We start from the raw sequence: 23206 nt of genomic DNA on the forward strand, positions 1-23206 counted from the left end.
AATATCTAGGAATAAACTTACCTAAGGAGACAAAAGGCCTGTATGCAGAAAACTATAAGACACTGATGAAAAAATTAAAGATGATACAAACAGATGGAGAGACTTACCATGTTCTTGGATTGGAAGAATCGACATTGCGAAAATGACTATACTACCCAAAGCAATCTACAGATTCAATGCAGTCCCTATCAAACTACCAATGGCATTTTTAACAAAACTAGCACTAAAAATTTCACAATTTGTACAGAAACACAAAGGACCCCGAATAGCCAAAGGAATCTTGAGAAAGAAATATGGAGCTGGAGGAATCAGGCTCCCTGACTTCAGACTATATTACAAGGTTCAATAATCAAGACAGTATGGTACTGGCACAAAAACAGAAATATAGATCAATGGAACAGGATAGAGAGTCCAGAGTTAAACCCACATACATACGGTCACCTTATCTTTGATAAGGGAGGCAAGAATATACAATGGTGAAAAGACAGCCTTTTCAGTAAGTGGTGCTGGGAAAACTGGACAGTTACATGTAAAATAATAAAATTAGAGCACTCCCTAACACCATACACAAAAATAAAGTCAAAATGGATTAAAGACCTAAATGTAAGGCCAGGCACTATAAAACACTTAGAGGAAAACATAAGCAGAACACTCTATGACATAAATCATAAATTGACAGCAAGATCTTTTTTGACCCGCCTCCTAGAGAAATGGAAATAAAAACAAAAATAAACAAATGGGACCTAATGAGACTTAAGAACTTTTGCAGAGCAAACGAAACCATAAACAAGATGAAAAGACAGCACTCAGAATGAGAGAAAACATTTGCAAACGACGCAACTGACAAAGGATTAATCTCCAAAATATACAAGCAGGTCATGCAACTCAAGATCACAAAAGAAACAACCCAATCCAAAACTGGGCAGAAGACCTAAATAGACATTTCTCCAAGGAAGATATACAGATCGCCAATAAACACATGAAAGTTTGCTCAGCATCACTAATCATTAGAGAAAAGCAAATCAAAACTACAAGAGGTATCACCTCACCCCAGTCAGAATGGCCATCATCAAAAAGTCTACAAAAAATAAATGCTGGAGAGGGTATGGAGAAAAGGGAACTCTCTTGCACTGTTGGTGGGAATGTAAATTGATACAGCCACTATGGAGAACAGTATGGAGGTTCCTTGAAAAACTAAAAACAGAACTACCATATGACCCAGCAATCCCACTACTGGGCATATACCCTGAGAAAACCATAATTCAAAAAGGGTCATGTACCACAGTATTCATTGCAGCTCTATTTACAATAGCCAGGACGTGGAAGCCACCTAAGTGTTCATCGACAGATGAATGGATAAAGAAGATATGGCACGTATTTACAATGGAATATTCCTCAGCCATAAAAAGAAACGAAATTGAGTTATTTGTAGTGAGGTGGATGGACCTAGAGTCTGTCATACAGAGTGTAGTAAGTCAGAAAGAGAAAAGCAAATACTGTATGCTAAGACATATATATGGAATGTACAAAAAAAAAATGTTTCTGAAGAACCTAAGGGCAGGACAGGAATAAAGACGCAGACATGGAGAGTGGACTTGAGGACATGGGGAGGGGGAGGGGTGGGCTGGGACGAGGTGGGAGAGTGTCATGGACATACATACCAAATGTAGAATGGATGGCTGGTGCGAAGTAGCTGCATAGCACAGGGATATCAGCTCAATGCTTTGTGACCACCTAGAGGGGTGGGCTAGGGAGGATAGGAGGGAGACTCAAGAGGCAGGAGATATGGGGATATGTGTATACATATGGCTGATTCACTTTGTTATAAAGCAGAAGCTAATGCACCATTGTAGAGCAATTATACTCCAATAAAGATGTTGAAAAAAATAAAAAAAAATAAAGAGCATTGGTTCAAACCTTGAAAAAAAAAGCTAAGAGACTAAAACATACTATTTGATTAAGTACTGGCTTCTGTTACTTAGGAGCCTGCCAAAAAGTTTGAATCTTATCCAAAGCAGTCTATTACATTCATCCGTTTTAAAATGCTCAAAGCAAGGGAGACATAAAATACACAGGGATTGTATAAAAACTGAAAAGAAGCAATTAATTTGGAACAAATGTCCCACTCATGTGATTAAATAAAGCCTTAAAAAAAGCCTAGTGGCAGCTTCTAGGTATTATATTTTTCCCTCCAGGAATAAAATCGTTTTTAAGTCTTTTGTTTAGTATTTAAAGTTTTCAGACTCAAGAAAAATTTTCCTTTCAAAATTTGAACATTAAATTTACCCAAGGTATGTTCATTTAATACATACCAAATTAACATCAAGAAGATCTATAAGCTCTAAAACAGTAGTTTTGACTTTTCTCAACAGAATTTCAGAAAATATATATCAGTGCCCAAAGAAAAGAAATTACATAAGCTATGTTTCATTCATTTTTTGAGAGACAGAGAAAGTGAGATTTGGATGAGGAGGTGCTTTATATATTTTATAGTAAATCATAAGGCTATGTTCTAGACAGACAGCCAGACATAATATTTTCATTTTCCATCAATCATGTTTTACCTAGCTAGGCATACTTGCTTGGATTTATGCAATATTTTCTATTAGTCTAAAATTGACTTACTGAAGTACTTTCTACCTTTCAAAATTACGTGGTTTAATCACTATATAAAGCAGATTTAATGGTAAAATAAATGAAGTTACAATATCAATGTGAAAGTGGTGTGTTACTAATTAAAAATCATTTTTATTTAAAAATAACTATTTAGTTTAGAATAATCAGAAAATGAATATGATAAAAGAAGAAAAATTTTAATGTCCATAATATTCACCCAGAGATAACCATTTATAATACATTGATATAAATCTTTCCAAAGAAAAATGTGTTCTTGACTTAAATCTATTTAAATAATTTCAATATATTTCAGTGTAGGCGTTTCAATTTGGAGAGTTAAAGCTGCAATTTGGGTTTTTTTTTCATATTAAGATAATTTAGGTAAAATAGGCACAGGGTCTCTGATGATATTAGAAAGTCACACATTGAAGGTGCATAATATAGATGTATCAATATTTATATTATAGATCACACTTGACTTTGGGATACAGGAGAGGCATTGGAGGTGGCCTTTCAGTTAGGCAGTTAGGGTATTTCACGTAAGTCTAACCTGAATAAGAAAGGAGCCCATATCAAAAATATTAAATAACAGCTAACTCACTGAGCACTCATTATGTGTCGTGTGTATAGGATCAATCCTGTGCATGAGATGATTATATTTATCCTAATTTTATAGGTGCGGAATGAGAAGCACAGAGAGAATAAAAACACCCAGGGACAAAAGCAAGTATGTGACAGAGCTAAGAGCTTATCTCCTTAACCATTAGGCATTACTGCCTCACAAGTATAGATGAGGATTCTAGGTGCTAGTAATGGTAGATTGATTCAATCCAGTTTCTGGACTCTGAAATAAATTTTGGACCATCTGGAGTTATCTATATGTAATTAGTAAGAAGTAAAACTTTTACAACTATTACTCTTACTTAAAAAGGCATACCATGGTGCAACTTGAGTGACTGGTGGCATTTTCACATTTATAAACAGGTACCAGCTGACAGCCAAACCATTTAGAATTAGGATATTAAGACAAAATAAAAGAAATGGTCAAAAATTCAATTTGCCTTATAAATGTAAAATATATTTCCTTTTTTCAGGGGAAAAGGAAAGTGGGAATGGTAAAGTCAGCTGGTCCAGTTGAAAATGAAATGAAGTATACTGAGTTTCCTAAAACATACATTAAAAATTGATTCTGATGTCGTCTTTTTTTTTTACTTATTTCACGGCAGAACTCCTAAATATGCCAAACACACACAAAAAAACTGTATATGCACAATCAGCTACAGGAAGAAAATAATGAGTGCAAGTCACTGTACAGGTGTTTCATGGGTGCCAGGGAAATGGGGTCAAATTGGATTTGGCAAATGCAAGAGGAACTTTGTAAGTCTGAACCCCAATACAATGATTCTCTACCCTAAGGTGGTTTTAAAAACATACCATTAACGAGATATCACCATAAATAATTAAATTATGATCTTTGTTAAGGTGGCCCTAGCCTAGTAGCCTTTTATTCCTCCTGACTGTAAAAGCTTTCTCGACCAGGTGATTCTACTGGGCATGAATCTGTGAGAAACTCTATCCCTGAGAAACAGTGTTATGAAGGATTCAGATATCTCACATCCATTAGCTCCTCTTCCTTGATACTCTCACCAAACATATCATTAGATGAAATAGAAAGTAGAAAGTAACCAGCCCACTGTTTATACTCTGTAGCTCATAGCTGTGTAAAGTTAACCGTACAACAGTATAGGATGGGTTTCACCTATTCCCACCAAAAGTCTCTGCTATTTTCAGTAAGTCTTGGGTAAAAACAAGCAACCAAAAACATGGCTGGTCTTGTTACAATAACTAGGAACCTGGACAAGGTGCCTATTTCTGTCTCTTACATTCATGATTCTAGTGGTCAGAGTAGAATAAATAAACCTTGGAGCAGCTCCATTTTATAAAAGTCCTTGTGTTTGTCTGGCATTCTCATTTGACCTACAAATTACACACACACACACACACATAAATAATTTGGCTATATATATATATGTATATATATATATATATATTCACTTGCATTTATATGCTGCCCAATCCACATAAAAGAAAATGAGTAAAATATAGATAGAGAATCTGGTGACAATGTCTAATCCACACCTGTATCCAGACAATCCAGTGGTCAAAATTACAGAAATACATGAGCACTCATCTTTGATTTCTGAAAGATGCAATGGAATCAATTTAACTGCTGCTCAAGGAACATTCTAAGAATCCAAGGAGTGACTGCTGCACAAGAGCCCCTGGAGATTGGCTGCTGTGGAGTTTGACATAGTTCTAATTTGGTTTCCTTTCAAAGGAGGCATTCCAATCTTTTCTTCAAATAATTGAGCAAAGCAATTATGGAGTCTCTAGAAAAGCATTAATGTGCCCACAGAGGACACCTCAAAATATTTTCTCATCATTCCATAATTTATTGATTTTAGAAAACAGTTCATTCCTCTTTAAATGACCTACATTTCTCAATTCATGGAAACAGCCTGGTTAACCACTTTTTAAATACAAATTGAAAGAAGAAGCTTGCCCTTCTAGTCCTGTATTAGTGATTTCACCACTTGTTTACTCTGATGCATTATTGTATTCATTGGTTTAAACTCTACTATTTATTTCAATTAGCTCATATTTTATAATGCATTTGAGATTATTTATAACAAGATTGCTCAACTGCTAATTGATTAGTTGCAGTAATCCCCAGAGACACTCTACTTTGAGAGTGTGAAAGACTATGTCTTATTTTAAATGATCGTAAAGTGACAGTGATGAATAAATTGGGAAAGGGGAACATCCATCAAGTGAGCAGTGGTTATAGAGAGTTTGGGAGCTAGATATACTGAAAGTTGAATACAAATAAAAAGAGGGGCTTAGGAAAAAGAAAAATAACATTCAAAGCCAAAATAAAAGGGGGCATTAATACTTGAAATCATGAGCAAAAACCCAGGATAGAGAAAGCTTAGAAATTCTCAGCGTAGGAAGGTTGCTCACAAATGTCAAGAGTAGAGTGGGACATTTTTCTCTTTCTGTTCACAACAAATTTATCACATTCATTCCACCTTTGGTAGCTTTTTTTTTTTAAAGCTCTTTTTAAAACCTAACTTTTTTCCTAACTACTATTTTTAGAAGAAAGGAAAAAATCACCAATAATTCAATTTTCAGATTAAATCTCCATAAATATTTTAGCAGATATACTTCCAGTAGTATTCTGCTTATTTTATATCTCTCTTTACTGTTTTAATTCACAGATAATATACAATCATCATAGAAATACAGAAGATAGAAATAATGAAAACAAAAATCAATAAAACAATCTGGAAACCCCAAATCAAGATATAACCACTGTTAACACGCTGGTGTCTATTTTTTCTATAACAAAATGACCTTGGAATGAGACTGAACACCCATGTTATTTGAATCTTGATTGGGAGTATAAAAAAGATGAACCGACTTTTGTCTGACTCATTGAGATTGCACTATTGCTGCCCCAGTTATGGAAGCTATACTGCTGCCACACTCTTGTATGATTGTGGTTGAGGTCAAAAGATCAGGCTGCAGTCCTGTACAAGAGCAGGCTTGACCTCTCAGTGCTATGGACTGTTCCACTGTCAATTATCCTGGGATAATTCGAATAATCTTCTCCTTCCCCCCAAGGGGGTGGGTAAGAGAACTCAGGAGATAGGATTTAGGTAAGAGTAAGTAAAATTTTCTTCTCTCTTTGAAAAACTTGATAAATATCAGATGCATCTGCTTTCAAACTCTTATAATAAAATTTATGTGGCGTTAAGCATTTGAATTTGTATTTTTAAATTACTTAAAATATCTTACGCCAAATCTATAAAATCTATGAAATATGCAAAATCTGTAAAATCGATGAAATATTTCTTAAAAATAGCCTAACACTTTCTCCCTTTCTCTCTCTGAACTGGCCAAAGTGTTAGCTTTATTATGATCATTATGATCATGATACATAATATTTGCACTGTGTTTTGTAACTATAATTCCTTGAGATGGAGAAGAAAATACAAATATATATATAGTTATTAATTATAATAAAATAGTATGCAAATGATTACTAACAATTTTTAAAAATTTCACTAAAATATCTTATTTTCTATAAAATAAATGTTCAAAATTGACGCAATATGTAATAGCTAGGCAAGGAGTATAATTAAAATGTATTACTGATATTAAAGATATATTTACCAATAAAAAAGAATAAGTAAGATTCACTTTTATTGAATAATTCTTTCAAAATATTAGGAAATTGATAATTTCCACATTATAAAGATATTTTAGAGCATAAAAAACATGGTACACTTCACAATTCACTTTATGAATCTAGTGAAATGAATCTAATGCATTTATCTGACAAAAAATTCTGCTAAGTTTACCAAAAAATTACTGACAGATGCATGAATGCAAGAACATAAGAATAAGCATTCAAATTAAATAATATCATCACATACTGAGTGAAGTAAGTCAGATACAGAAAGACAAATATCATATGATTTCGCATATATGTAGAAGCTAGAAAAAGGGTACAAATGAACTTATTTACAAAACAGAAGTAGAGCCACAGATATAGAAAATAAACTTACGGTTACCCGGGGGTAAGGAGGGGCAGGGATAAATTGGGAGATTGGGATTGACATATACACATTACTATATATAAAATAGATAACTAATAAGGACCTACTGTATAGAGCAGGGAACTCTACTCAATACTCTGTAATGGCCTATAGGGAAAAGAATCTAAAAAAAGAGTGGATATATGTATATGTATAACTGATTCACTTTGCTGTACAGCTGAAGCTAATACAACATTGTAAATCAACTATACTTCAATAAAAATTAAAAAAAAATATCATGAAAGGTTAATCTACACAATCAAGTAAAATATATCCTTATATTTTGTTGGTTTAATATTAGAAATTGTTTTCATGTACTATATATCACATTAGCAGTAGAAAACCAATATCTTGATAGATGTAGAAAAGATTTTTCAAATGTAATTTGGCATCATTCTTAATATCAAAACCAACCGATAATCTAAAAATAATTTAAAGTAATAATACAACATTTTTAGAGTACAACAGAAACTACTCACCATTTGTAAAACAGCTGCTGGCATATCATGGGGTCCAAAAAAGCTAGAAAGCCCTAGAAGACAAAATGCAACAATTAAGGAGATGGTTTTATTCAGGTGATTGCAGTGGGGAGATATTCATTAATCAGAAATGTCTTGAAGAAATGGAAGGAACCTGAGATTAGATAAATACAGGTAGACAAATGAGTTATGTGTGGGTCTTAAGATCGTCATGATAAAGTTTAAAGATAGGTCTTACCCAAGAAATTCAGGAAAGGGGAAGATGAGTCTTAGACTATACAAGAGCAGGACAATCCAAGGTCATTAGATATATCCTAGACAAAAAAGGAGGGTAAGATTTCTTAACCGTTGATGTTTTCTTGGAGCAAAGGGCTTGGATGGAGTTCAACATTGCTAATGTCTTATCAAGAACATCAAATGACTATGGAACTGAAGTTATCCACCATGAGCTTGATATTATCAGATCCACTGAATCATGCAGTCAGATAGACACAGTACCCATTGGATAATGCAAATAGGTATACTTTGTATTGGGCCCAAGAAGCTCCAAAAAGCATGAATAAATTATATATGCAGGTGACTCAAACTCACGTTATCTGCTTCTATTGTACCTGTGCTTCTTCCTCATGGTAAACTATAACCTTATGAAGAAATTCATATTATCAACTGACAAGGCAGGAGAAAACAAGAGAAATAATTAATATATAGAGGCACTGCTATTCTAGCTGTTGTAACTGTCATTATAAAGCTACTCAGTGGTTGCTTTAATGACAGTCATAAGAGAATAGTGTTCCAGTAGGCAAGCAATTATTACAAGGAGAAAAGTTGTTTGAAGTATGGGTATATCAATACATGGACTCCTCAGCTGTGGGAGAACAGCTTTTGCTGATTAATTAAGGCTCTGGAAAGAACAAGATTTGAAAATGAGAAACAAAAAAGCTCTGGAGAAAAGATGTATACATATATCTGTGAGAAAAGATACAGAGGATAAGGCTACTAATGAGTACGTACACAGAAGAAATTCTAAAAAAAAATTTAGATGAAAAGAATAACTCATCCAATGGATGTCAGCCTATTTCTCTTCAGTCACCTGATGCTGGTACAGAGGGAAAAGCAACCATGAAGACAGAGGTGAAGAATATATATGGATCCAACACCATTAGTGCCTCTTACTTCAAATCTTTGTTTAGCTAATGACACTGTAGAATGCCCCACCTGCCACCCAAGAGACTGATGCTGAGTAACTGACACAGCACCATTATACACAGCTTTTTTTTTTTTTTTTTTTTTTTTTGGTGGAAGGTGAATGATACTGGATCATTTCCTAGAGGTAATAGTGATTTGTTCCTATTTGAATTGATTCATACCATGGCTATGGGTTTGCTTTTCTGTCCACAATGCCACTGATAGCACCACTAACAGCCGATCTATTAACATGGCATTCCATACAATATTGCTGCAGAGCACTGCATACATTTTAAAGCATACTGGGGCAATACTGGGTGCACAGCATGGGATACACCAGTCTTCTATAACCCATTGCTCAGAAGCAGTTGACTAAACTGCACAGTAGAATGGTCTGTTAAAGGCTTAGGTAATGTACCAGATTAGGGACAACACTCTCCAGACTGGAGAACTGTCTTCCAGGATAAAGTATATATTTACTTTGGACTACCAATTGATATATGGTACTTTGCCATTTATAGACTGAATACATAAATCCGGGAACCAAGAGGTACAAGTAAATTGACTCTTTTACTTTCACTTCCAGTGAACTGATTACAGAATTTGTCTTTCCATTCCCAAGACAGACCTTAGGCCATGGTTGGTTAGAAATACTGGTTTTTAGCAGGAATAATTCAGCTAGGAGACATAGCAAGGGTCCCAATGAACCTGAAGCTACAATTAGCCCCTCGTCTCTCTGGCTTCTTCATGCCACTGAAACCAACTGCACTATCAGGAAAAGAGGGTTACTGCTTCTAGTCATCCTCAAGAGCAAGGGTAGCTCCTACGCAATGTGAGTAGGGGGGATGATGCCAGTAAGACAGAGGCTTTACTGTGGAATTGCTTGGTGTATCTGTGCCCTGTGATAACAGTAAATGGGCAGTTGCAGCAAGCATGGCCCAAGGAAGAATGATAATTAAGGATTTAAACTCTTGGGGATGGTCTAGGTCACACCAGAAGGCACACAAGCAACCCAGGCTAGCTGTGGTACTGGTCTAAGGTGGGGGATATACAGAATGTGTGGTGGAGAAGGGAAATGAATACCTATTATAATCTTAGGACCAGCGGGAGCAACAGGGATTATTCTCTTTCACTTCACCTCTTTGTCTAGCTGTCACTCTGGTGGCAACATTGGCTAGAATGCACTTTTTCTAGATGTTCACATGGTTTATTCCTACACTCCATTCACATATGCTCAAATGTTATCTTCCTAATGGTGCCTTCCTCTTTATCTAAAAGAACAATGTCTTCCTGTTCTCCAGTCTTTCCACCCCTCTTCCCCTGCTGTACATTGTACTTACCAATTTCAAATGAAATTATTTACATATTTATGAATGTATGCATTAATTGCTTATTAATGCGTATTTTTTTGTTGTCTGGCTCTCTCCTTGAATGTAAAACTCACAGGGGAATGCATTTTTTTTTCATTATTGTACCCCCATCACCTGGAAGAATGCCTGGTCATAGCAAATATTTAATAAATATTGGTAGAATAAATAAATTAGTTTCCTTCCTTTTTCTGATTGATGACAAGTTAGTGACCTGAGACAAAAATGGAAAATGAAAACAAGGTTGTTCTCTCCGTCTCTCAGGGGCTTTATGATCTCTTCTTTGCTTTTATCTTTTCCACTCATGATTGCCATCCTTTTCTAGAGAACTCAAGCCAACTACCCAACACATGTCTATATATTCTTCCAGCTCTAGGATACACCATGCATGGACTATAAACTTTATGTTTACTGTACATATTCTTCCTAAAGGAAATTTTATTATCTTAGCCATGGGCAAGGACTGTCTTTCCAAGGACTGGAGGTCCCTTGATCTAATCACCTTTCACTGGGACAAGAGGTTGTGGAGCTGAAGGTGAAAATCCATTCCAAAAACAAGATTGTGAATAGGAAGGCAGCAAAAAACAGACTACTTCATTTTTTTTCTAGCAAACTAATTGTGACTAGTACATAATGTATGCAGAACTAGTTAGGTTAAACATACAGTTACATTAGGCTTTTTGAAAAGAACTAAATGACCCTATTATGATTTTAGTATCCCTATACAACTAGGTCTATAATGTTAAAATCATTGATAGTAATGCTCATTTGGATACTGTGTCTGTGTATTTCCTCAGAGAAGCAGATACCAGAATGAAATTCGTCATTCAAGAGATTTATTGGATGAAACACTTGTGAAAAATAAAGGGGGGATTTCCCTGGTGGCACAGTGGTTAAAGAACCTGCCTACCAATGCAGGGGACACAGGTTCAAGCCCTGGTACGGGAAGATCCCACATGCCGCGGAGCAACTAAGCCCGTGCACCACAACTACTGAGCCTGTGCTCTAGAGCCTGCAAGCCACAACTACTGAACCCGTGTACCACAACTACTGAAGCACGCGTGCCTAGAGTCCGTGCTCTGCAACAAAGAGAAGCCACCGCAACAAGAAACCCACACACCGCAACGAAGAGTAGCCTCCCCTCGCCGCAACTAGAGAAAGCCAGCATGCAGCAACAAAGACCCAATGCAGCCATAAATAAATAAATAAAATTTTAAAATAAAAAAACAAATGAGGAAGGAGCAGGAGAGTGGGAGGAGCCTACCGACCTCAATGCAGGTTTGACTCCTGTTAAAGAAAATAAGAAGAAAGGAAGACTGTGTAAGAAGAGCCTCAGACTATAGTGCAGCTCTGTAAATGCCCTGATGGTTTTCTCTGGCTGATGGGGAGCCCCAGAACAAAATTTTCCATTAGAAAACTCACTCACTGGGCAATACAACGGCTGGAGTACCCCTACCATGCACAGTTATTACCTAATAGGATCTTTTTTCTGCATTTTTTTTTTACATCTTTATTGGAGTATAATTGCTTTACAATGGTGTGTTAGTTTCTGCTTTATATCGAAGTGAATCAATTATACATATACCTATGTTCCCATATCTCTTCCTTCTTGCGTCTCCCTCCCTCCCTCCCACCCTCTCTATCCCACCCCTCCAGGTGGTCACAAAGCACCGAGCTGATCTCCCTGTGCTATGCGGCTGCTTCCCACTAGCTATCTACCTTACGTTTGGTAGTGTATATATGACCATGCCTCTCTCTCGCTTTGTCACAGCTTACCCTTCCCCCTCCCCATATCCTCAAGTCCATTCTCTAGGTCTGTGTCTTTATTCCTGTCTTACCCCTAGGTTCTTCAGGACATTTTTTTTCTTAAATTCCATATGTATGTGTTAGCATACCGTATTTATTTTTCTCTTTCTGACTTACTTCACTCTGTATGACAGACTCTAGATCTGTCCACCTCATTACAAATAGCTCAATTTCATTTCTTTTTAGGGTTGAGTAATATTCCATTGTATATATGTGCCACATCTTCTTTATCCATTCATCTGATGATGGACACTTAGGTTGTTTCCATCTCCGGGCTATTGTAAATAGAGCTGCAATGAACATTTTGGTACATGACTCATTTTGAATTATGGTTTTCTCAGGTATATGCCCAGTAGTGGGATTGCTGGGTCATATGGTGGTTTTATTTGTAGTTTTATAAGGAACCTCCATACTGTTCTCCATAGTGGCTGTACCAATTCACATTCCCACCAACAGTGCAAGAGAGTTCCCTTTTCTCCACACCCTCTCCAGCATTTATTGTTTCTAGATTTTTTGATGATGGCCATTCTGACTGGTGTGAGATGATATCTCATTGTAGTTTTGATTTGCATTTCTCTAATGATTAATGATGCTGAGCATTCTTTCATGTGTTTGTTGGCAGTCTGTATATCTTCTTTGGAGAAATGTCTATTTAGGTCTTCTGCCCATTTTTGGATTGGGTTGTTTGTTTTTTTGTTATTGAGCTACACGAGCTGCTTGTAAATTTTGGAGATTAATCCTTTGTCGGTTGCTTCATTTGCAAATATTTTCTCCCATTCTGAGGGTTGTCTTTTTGTCTTTTTTATGGTTTCCTTTGCTGTGCAAAAGCTTTGAAGTTTCATTAGGTCCCATTTGTTTATTTTTGTTTTTATTTCCATTTCTCTAGGAGGTGGGTCAAAAAGGATCTTGCTGTGATTTATGTCACAGAGTGTTCTGCCTATGTTTTCCTCTAAGAGTTTGATAGTTTCTGGCCTTACATTTAGGTCTTTAATCCATTTTGAGCTTATTTTTGTGGATGGTGTTAGGGAGTGATCTAATCTCATACTTTTACATGTACCTGTCCAGTTTTCCCAGCACCACTTATTGAAGAGCCTCTTCTTTCTCCACTGTACATTCCCTGATAGGATCTTGAGGAGACAGTAGCCTCAGCATGTACACTGCAATGCAGGCTGTCACTTAGCTACTCCTTTTAGTAAGTTCTCTCATCAGAGAAGATCTGAACAGTACATTCTCATGATTGCCTCTGCCACTGACTCTTACTGTTCTCTTTAATATCTTCTCCCCAACAGACTATAAACAGCACAAAATCAAGTAACATATACACCTTTGTTCTTTCCTGCATATGCCTCACCTAAAGTAGGGGATATAGTGGTTAAAATGTTCTACACATGTAAAAAGGTTATATTTATGAGTTGCCTTGGTGTGTAGCAGTGGGTGATTTCCTCACAATGAAAGCAGTTTCTGTAGTTTTAAAATTTAATATGCATCAGAACTTTCAGGTTCATTGAAATATTTAAGACCTCATTTAGCTTATATGAGTAATGAAAACATTCAGTATACTATATAACCTTGTTCCACAGGTTAATTATAGGTCACTATTAAACACTGACTTTTTATAGTATCTTTTATCATTTACTTCTTTGAAAGCAAGCTATGATATTGAGATATAGCATTTCATTTCAGATTTACAGATAGAAGATTGGGCCAGATAGAGTTGAAGGAAGAAGCTAAGGACTTCTTGAAAATCACAAAATACATGAATGGAAAAACTGAAATTAGGATTCACAGCTGATGAACTTTTCATTTGCTCTTCTCATTGATTTACACTGCTGCTGTCTTTCTTTCTTAAAAAAAAATTCTGGGTTTCTGTATACAAAAAATATTTAAAGATCAAAAACACTAAGTGGTGATGCTCAATGAATATCTGTTGGTAATCTTCATGGCATCGGGTTCTCCTGGATGGGACAAGGATCACTTGGAAAATAAAGGAATTCCAGAACAACCCTAACAGTAACTATCATTTTACTTATTGGTTTCCAAATATTCTGCTAAGCAATTCATAAATATTACCACATTCTTAAAATGACCTCATCCCTATTTCATAGATGAGGAAACCGAGCTAGAGAAAAATTAATTGCCCAAGGGCACAGAACTAGCAAGTGGCAGAAGTGAGATTAGAACCCAAGTCTGTATGACTAAAAATGTGTGTGTGTTTTTTTTTTTTTTTTTTGGCTGCACCATGTGGCATGCTGGATCTTAGTTCCCCGACCAGAGCTCGAACCCATGGACCCCTGCACTGGAAGCACAGAGTCGTAACCACTGGACCGCCAGGGAAGTCCCTAAAAATGTGTGCTTATTTACCACAACATCATGCTATATTTTTCCTTAGAGACACTTGGATTTCAAAGGAATTCTTAAGAGATAAAATAAATCCAGTTTGATTACAGAAACAGGAGATCCAGTAGAACTAAGATGTTGGAGTCATTTCAGCCATTCTGCCATCTCTAAGGGAGGGGATGAAAGGCAAAGAAAATCTATACGTATTAAGTAATTAATATGTGCCAGGCTTGGCTTTATATTTGTAATTCCTACAATGACCTTGTTACCATAGTTGACATCTACTTTTTCCTATGCTCATCACTTCTCCCTATTTGATTAGCATCCACTATTTAGGGACCTGTTCCTTTTCTCACATCAGGCATGACACTCCAGTGGCTGCTGTCAATTACGCTATTCCATCTCCCTGTATTTATATGTAAACAATTGATATAGGCCAGTTTAATCAAAGTTCTTCCGTGAGATGTTTCCAGTTAGATCCAAGAGACACAGGTCTGTGCTTTCTAGTGGAAAAGCTGAGAAAGCTGATATAAGAGAAAGGAAATAAAGGGAAATGAAGAGAGAAATCCTGATGGGATTGGAGTCTGGTTCTGAGCATCTCTGAGCTTCATCACTGCCTTTGATTCAATTTGATTGTGTCAGCCAATACATTATCTTAACAGCCAAAAAACAATCTTTGTTGGCTTTTGGTCACTTGCAACCAGAAGACTCCTAGCTATTTTAATAAAGCAAACAGGAATTCACATGCTTAGTCCAATATCTCACTAACCAGCGAGTGACAAAACAGACTGAAATCCAAGCAAATCTACTTCTCAAGTTAAGCTCCTTTTTTTTCTTATTTATTCCTATTCTACAATAGAACATAAATGTATTTGAGTCTTTGACATATAACTAATAAGGATGACTACATTCTTCTTTTCATTCGGCTAAACTTGTGAGCAGAAATTTAGTGCTAGACATGGTGTCTTTATATAACAAATCTACACTGCCTTTTACTTTGGGAAGTAAATATCACCTTAGTGGCTGTAAAGAGTTCATCTAATTCACCCAAACTTCTTTTGGATAAATAAGACTTTGATTTCAGTTTAACTGAATGAAATAGGTACAGTCAGGTGAAACCCTAAATATAGTTGACCTAACTCACGTTCCATCTAAAGAAATTCAGCTTTCACACATTTTCCCCCAACTATCTTGGCATATCTATTTCTTTTCACACATACCTGAGCAACTATTTTCTTCATGTGCTGCCTGCTTCAGAACATAGTTGTAAAAAATTTCCCCAGAGAGTGCTATAAATGCAACTTCAAGTGTAAGATCATTGGAGTCCATGCAAGGAATAAAAGTAGACATACTGGAAGAGGAGGAAATAGCTACAAGTGCACTGGATTTCTGCACAAACTCAATCTGCTTTTCTCCCAAATATGTAAGGACACTACATACACTACAAATCAAACCAAAATATGTAAGGACACTACATACACTACAAATCAAACCAAAATCGTCATACAGAAATATAAAAACATTATTAGCTGATTGAGTTTGACTGAAGTGACTCAATTACAGTGGAGAGAAGACAGGTAGATATTAAGGATTATACAGAGACTAATGAGGTTCTGGGAAGGGTTCCCCTCTCTTTTTTATTTCTGGTTTTACCTACCCTCAAAATGTGAAAAGAAACTTGGAACAATATTCATCTTTAAATGACCATTATACACTATTTCTGAATATCATTATTCACACAGTTATATGAATACTGGAAATTGATAGTTTTTCTGATATATGTTTAAGTATTATATAGAATTACCTACTCATTTCATTAAAGTTTTATACTATAGATCCTTGAAACCAATTTATTGAAGTTAAGAAATTACATGGACTCCTCCCCCTCCTGATATTATGGTGATTGTATTTCTTGTATTTATGGGTTAAGAAAATACCTAAAGTGAAATGCTCCTTTAGGTTCAATAATGTTTATTTATACTGTGTTTGTTTATTATCCTAGTGGGACAGTAAACTATATGATCACCCTCCTTATCACAGTAATACTAATATTTATCATAATTGTTTATCTGTCTTTGTCTATAAACTCTATGAAGGCTAGGTCCTCATTTATTTTGTTTAAAATAAATAAAATACATTGTGTTTATTTTTATCATATTTTTGTATTTATTGATAACAGTACCTGACAGAATGGCACATTATATGTATTGAATGAATATTTGTAGGATGGGTAAATAGATCTTCCAATGAAAAACACACACTGAAAACTCAGAAAATATTCAAGACTTGAAATCCCAAAAGTTATGCAATACTTAGAGTATATACCATACTTGTTCTCAGGGAAATCAATTGCTTTGAATTTTGAAAATATTAGTAGGTAATATTCCAGGCCAGGCTCCTTGGTACACATTACATATTCTACATTATACCATTTAATACTCATAGTAAGTAAGTGAATGGGGTAAGCATTAATATCCCAGTGAGGTTATGAGTTTAGTCATGGTTACAAAGCTAGTAAGTTGCCAATCCAGATGCTAACCTTTGTTTTTAAATATATTTTTATATTCTACTATCTCTGTATGAAGAAAATTGGAAAGAGTCAGAGGTAAGTTTTAAGAAGCAATGAAATAAGTCACTCAAGTTTTGGTGGAGGTTGAGGAATAATCAAACAAAAGTTTAGGTTTTATTATACTAGGACTTGGGATAATTCCTTCAAAGGCCAGACTAATGAATAATTTTGAAGAAATTTAGTTTCCTATTTGCATCCCCTACCTTGAACAGTTTTTAAAATAATCCAAATTTTGTAACTACTAAAATCAGTGTTCTAACTTAATGATAAACAAAATATTGGAAAATTATATAAGAATTTATGATAGACACATAACCAGGAAAATAATTATGTTTAATTCTTACTGTCCTAGAATCTCTGATTTGGAATATACAGTTACTCAAACGTTCTGGCCTCTGCTTGAAATTTTTGGAGGGAGTAGAGAGAAAGGAAGGAGTATTACTACTTCATAACATCACCTATTCAAATTTTAAACAGTTAACATTTTTAGATTTTTAGTTGTTTGTATCTTTGTATCTTTGAGTTATCCAAACCTGGGGTTCATCCTACCACATCCTAACTCAAGGCAACCACTTTCATCCAAAGCTGCTGGTAGAACTATAGACTTCATAACCAGTAAGAAATACAAATCATTTAAAGCCATGGTTCTAAGACTGCACTTTCATTGTTAATACAATTTCAAAACAATAATAGAGACATTTTACCATCATGTAATGAACCAACAGATAAAATATAACTTGCCATTATCATTACTGTTTAAAATAATATTTTAACTTCAAAAGGTAGGAAGCAAATCTCAGAAAAAAAGGCCAGTCCTTTAGAGCGAGTGAATTTCTCATTATGGAAAAAAACTCACTATAATGCATTTGCCTTTATCTCTCTCTCTTTTCATCTCTGAATGGTTTTTAAACTCTATTTAGGAACCACCCCTCTGTGGACTTTGAAAATTCAGCTCATTAAATGTTGGTAAGTATCATGGATTCAAGACCCAGACGTATTGTTACTGTTTTTGTTGTCTTATTTGGTCTCATTTGCCTGCACATTTGCTAGCAATTCCCCTTTCTCAAAACTCCATGGTCCCTAAAGACATATGAGCCCCAGAGTGCCCACAGTGCTATGCAAATAACTAGTACTATTTACACACTCTGTGGTTACAAGAATACAATAATTATTTAGAACACAGTTATTAACAAGAGAGAGAATCCAACTCCCCTCTTTAGATCTGTGTAGCTTTTAATATCCACAAACGACAAACAATGATATGTTTTCAATACAAGGTAAGAAAATTCAAGGTTTCTGGGTCAGAGATCATTATTATTTAAAGCAATAACCATATAGTTCTTCATGCCCCCTTCTCTTCCTTGAGGTGATGTGATGAGGGAAAATGGAGAGTCTCTATGACAGAAGAAAACCCAGAGATTAAGAATTTTGGAGTTTACACAGCAACGGCTGCACAGCAGCCCCCCTTTCCCTCCTCCAGAGAGAGGAAAAGACATTCAGTTTCTAACATAAACAAATCCTCTCTTGGAGAAGACAGGAAGGTCCTTGGATGTTTGCAACCCTTTGGAATGAAATAAAAGGCTCCAGGGGAGACAGGGCTGTAAATCTCTTTGGAGGTCTCCAACATTCAAGGCATGTTCACCAGACAAATATCCTCTAATCCTGGTTGCCATTAATTTTTTCTTAGAAAGCCCTAATTGTGCTTATATATGAAAATATTAGTTGTTGCTCAACAATACATACATGACAGTCACATTTTATTTCATATCTATTTCCCTATGTCATTTCTGAATCCCCTTGGGTTCTTTTCCTATAAACAGCAAATATGTTGAGATAGTCTTTCTCTACTGAGCCTCTGCGCTTCTCCGAGTTAATACAGCTTATTCAGAGTATTACTATTGCGCATATTAGTTTACAAGATGTGGTTAAATTCTGGACCATGTTAGAAAACCCAACTCTCTCATCACAGCTCTATTCTATTCCAGAAAAAATATAGAGTATGTTTGTCTCTAAGTTGTTCAACTTTCTTTAGACATTTCTGCAGGTGAGAACTTAATTGGGCATGGAGTAATCTTTTCTCAATCTACTTATCAACAGTGTACCTTTAAAATACACCATCTGCTCTAAGTGTTTAAGCAGGAGGTAGATTTGCTCAAACTACAGTCTTCCATCATCATTGCATTTTCTCAATGGTTTTTAAAAGTGACTTTTACAAAAAATAAAGATGGTAAACAGAAAGGAAAAACATTCAAATTACATGTAACAGAAACTGGAATTTAAACGTCAATGAGATCCTAAGTTTTACTCATCAAATTATCTAGTTTGTCTTTTCTTACTTTTTATTAATGGCCATAATACTGGTGATGTTGCTATAAAGGAGGCACCCTCATATGTTGTTGATATAGCATTTAAAATACTATTGAAAAATATTTCACCAGCATTTTATATACAGTATCTACACACTTTGATTATTATATAGTGTATACAGTTTTGTATAGTATTTAAACTACCAGTGAAAATTTTTCATTTTTAGTAAATTATTTGCCTTTTTAATTTGGTCTTAATTTTTTATGGACAAAATTCTAAATTTTCTTGTAATCCAGGCAATACATGCTTTTAAGATTTCCTCAATTAGTTATTTTATTTATATATAAGTTGCTTTCTTATTATACAAATAGGTGTTTATCATATATAAAACTAAACTATAAAAACAGCTACAACAGCATATATGGCATGTCCCTATCATTACTCTATTTCAGAATTTGCTAGGCTAATCTTGTCTACTTAGATATATTTTGTCAAGCTCTGAAAAATATTTCATAGATATTTTGATTGTAATTTCAGTAATACTATAAAATTTTAAAGAAATATGTATTCAAACACTAAATCATTCCATTCTAGAATATGATATAATAACAACAAAAGGGGCTTTTTACATGTCAGGCACTGTGTTAAGTACTTTGAATGCTTTATATAACTTAATCTTTAGAACAACACTCTGAGGTAGGACTTATGATCATACTCATTTTCAGGTGAGAAAAGTTGAAATTAGAAAGGTCAAATAATCTCAATATTTCAAGTCAAGAGTCAAAGATAACTTTTATTTTAAGCCTGGCTAACTGAGAGAAAATTGCTAAATTTGACAGAGAATATAAAAGGTTAAAGAAAAGTTTGTTTATCTTAGGATATAATATAATTCAGTGCAATTATATTTTAACTGAGGTAACACAGGTTTGTCCAAGTGCAAATGCTCAGCAAGCAGCTGCACAAGCAGAACTTATACTCAGGAAAGATGCTGGAGATGTAGAGGTAGGAGTCATCAACTCAGATATGATCGCTCAAGTGGATAATTTCTTCAAGAGTCAGTGACTAAACAGAGTCTAGACAAAGAAGAGCAAAAAGCTGAAGTCTTAATCTCAAGACACTCCTAAATTTAAGAAGCCAGAGAAAGAATCAAGATCAAGGAATATACATTGGTCACGGAGAGATGAACCTGAGGCAGAAGAAGTGGAAGAGCTGCAAGAAGGGCTAAAAGATGAGGGATTCAACACTAGAAAAGGTAAATATTCAGGGGATTTAATTTTATTTGTATATTATTGGTAACCTTTGGCATAGCATGTTTATATGGGACGTGGAAGGTTAAGAGTAAGTGTCTAATGAGGAAAAGAAGATGACAAGCTTTCACCACTGTTGATGGAAGTTTACTGTAAACAGAAGGAAAAAAAAACAGGATAATGTGTAAACTAGGCTGAAATGCTGCAGAGAGATTAAGGAAACTGAAAACTCTAAGGGAAATGACTGGCTTTAAGAGAAAGAGGGCATGAGTGGTATTAGAATTATGTCTCTTCAGGTATTTGATTTTAATTACTTTACATTTCTATCCTGTAGAAACTGATACAAGATTTGCATCTTACGTCACACACATTTTCTACTTAAATCTCTCTGTCATCTTTTTAGAATAATACAACATAGAGTTAGTAGCCCGTAATAAGAGTCAAATTTTACCATTTTGGGGATGCATAGTCTTTAACACTTTAGAAAATCCCTAACTGTAATTCACAGGAATAGAATGTATGGATGCCTTTTGGAATTAATGACCACTTTGTATGTATGAGCAGTCTCCTAGGCTATTGGATTATGATAAATTACTTTCCTCATACTAGATTACCTTGTCCATTCTTAACTCAGAAGCTAGTCTTCTTTTGAGACAAGTAGTCTTTATAGGATTGTGTGCAATTTGTGGTAAAGACCACATACCATCACCATAGCAATAAGTAAAGGTTACAAACAATGGAGTTACATGACAATGCTAAGTAAAAATGGTGCTCAGGACTAAATAACTAAAACTTTGTCTAGTAGAACTTTCCCAGATTTCACTTTTCATTCAGCAAGTGACACTATATAAAACACAGTTGACAGTATTAAGAACTTATATTTGCAAAATTTAGGTTGTTAGCGTGAATATACCATCAAAAACTCATACTCATGGCTTCATAGTCTTCCATTTATTTTTAGTATTTAAGGCAGAGGTTTCTTTGTAGGACTTCTGATAAATGGTATTGGAAAGTATCACATTTCTTAAAATTTTTTTTTGATATTTTGGTTAATTAATGTGATGGGAAGCTTATGAAATGACACTCATTCATCCCCCTCTACTGATATTCATGCCCTTTTGTAATTCCTCTCTGTTTTTGTGTGCACTGGACCTAATGACTTGCTTGTAAAATAAAAGTTAAGGATGCCACTTCTGAAATTAGGCCACTAAATATGTAATACCCATCTTGCTTGCAATTGTTATCTCTTTGGCATTTTGAGCTTTTGATCTAATGAAGCAAGATGCCATGTTGTGAGCTTCCCGAGGGAGGGACCCAGAAGGGAAGACACTAAGGGTGGCATCTAGCCAACAGTCAGCAAGAAATGGAAACCACCATTCCAACAGTTCTTGAGAAACTGAATACTGGAAATAATCACATGACTGAGCTTAGAGGCAGATCCTTGGATCCACCCCGACTGAGCCCTTAGATGAGATTGCTTCTCCCTCCAACACCATTACTGCAGCCCTGTGAGAGACCCTGAAGCAGAGGACTCAGCTAAGTCATGCTCAGATTCCTGACCTACAGAAACTGTGAAGTATCAATAATAAATAAATGTTGTTTTAAGCCATTAACATTTTGGCTAATACAATAAATATGTTTATTTAGTTCTTGGTTTGTCAGAATGCTATCACTTTTTAAAAATGGAGCTCATCTCCAAAGTAGCCACTTTCAACAACAAGAGCAACAAAATACCCACAAAAATTATTTTAATAAATCTTTCTTAAATGATCCAAGATTCATTCGTCTCAGACATTCTTCAAAATTCTGTGAATCCCTCACTTAACCATAAGTGACACATAATTTTTCACAATTGACACAGTTTTTCCCTTCTATGAATTCCCATTGTATTAACAGTACCACAAAATATCTCAAATTTCATAAAAGTTACTTAAATTAATGAGAAATTTTCAAATACCAAATGGCTGGATTTTTGGCTTCATTGTAAGACCTTGAGAGAGTTAATTTTTCCTGTCCATTAATTTAATATCTATCAATTGAGGAAATTCAATCTCCTGGATTCAACTTTAGCCATATGTGGCTATCTGAATTAAAATTTAAATAAATAAAAATCAAATACAATTTAAAATTTTACTTTTTCAGTCACCCCTGACAAATTTGAAGTGCTTAATTGACACGTCACTAGGCATTACCATGGTGGGCAGTGAAATACAGCACATTTCCATCATTATAGGCAGTTCTATTGCATAGTGCTTCCCCAGGAAAATCTCTTAACTTCCTATAACTTAAAAATACTATGTAGTATTTAACACTAAATTTGCACTGCTAAAGAACTAGCTTAAATATCCTACATATAATGATGATTATTTGTTAAATGACTGTTTCTTCATAGCATCTGGACTGGAGCCTATATATTTTTTATTCCTAAAGATAAATCTTGTTTCACTTGGCCATGTTACCATTTAAATAGTTTTCAATTTTCAGTAGTTAAAATGTTTTAAAATTTGACAATTTAATAATATTTTTAGAAGTTAGCTATTAGCACATTATAAAAATAATTATTGCTATCAAAGTCATCTGCTTTGAGAAGAAATTATTTCAAATATGCAGATTAAAATTTATTACAATACTA

The sequence above is a fragment of the Pseudorca crassidens genome, chromosome 5, assembly GCF_039906515.1.
Source record: "Pseudorca crassidens isolate mPseCra1 chromosome 5, mPseCra1.hap1, whole genome shotgun sequence".
Taxonomy (NCBI): domain Eukaryota; kingdom Metazoa; phylum Chordata; class Mammalia; order Artiodactyla; family Delphinidae; genus Pseudorca; species Pseudorca crassidens.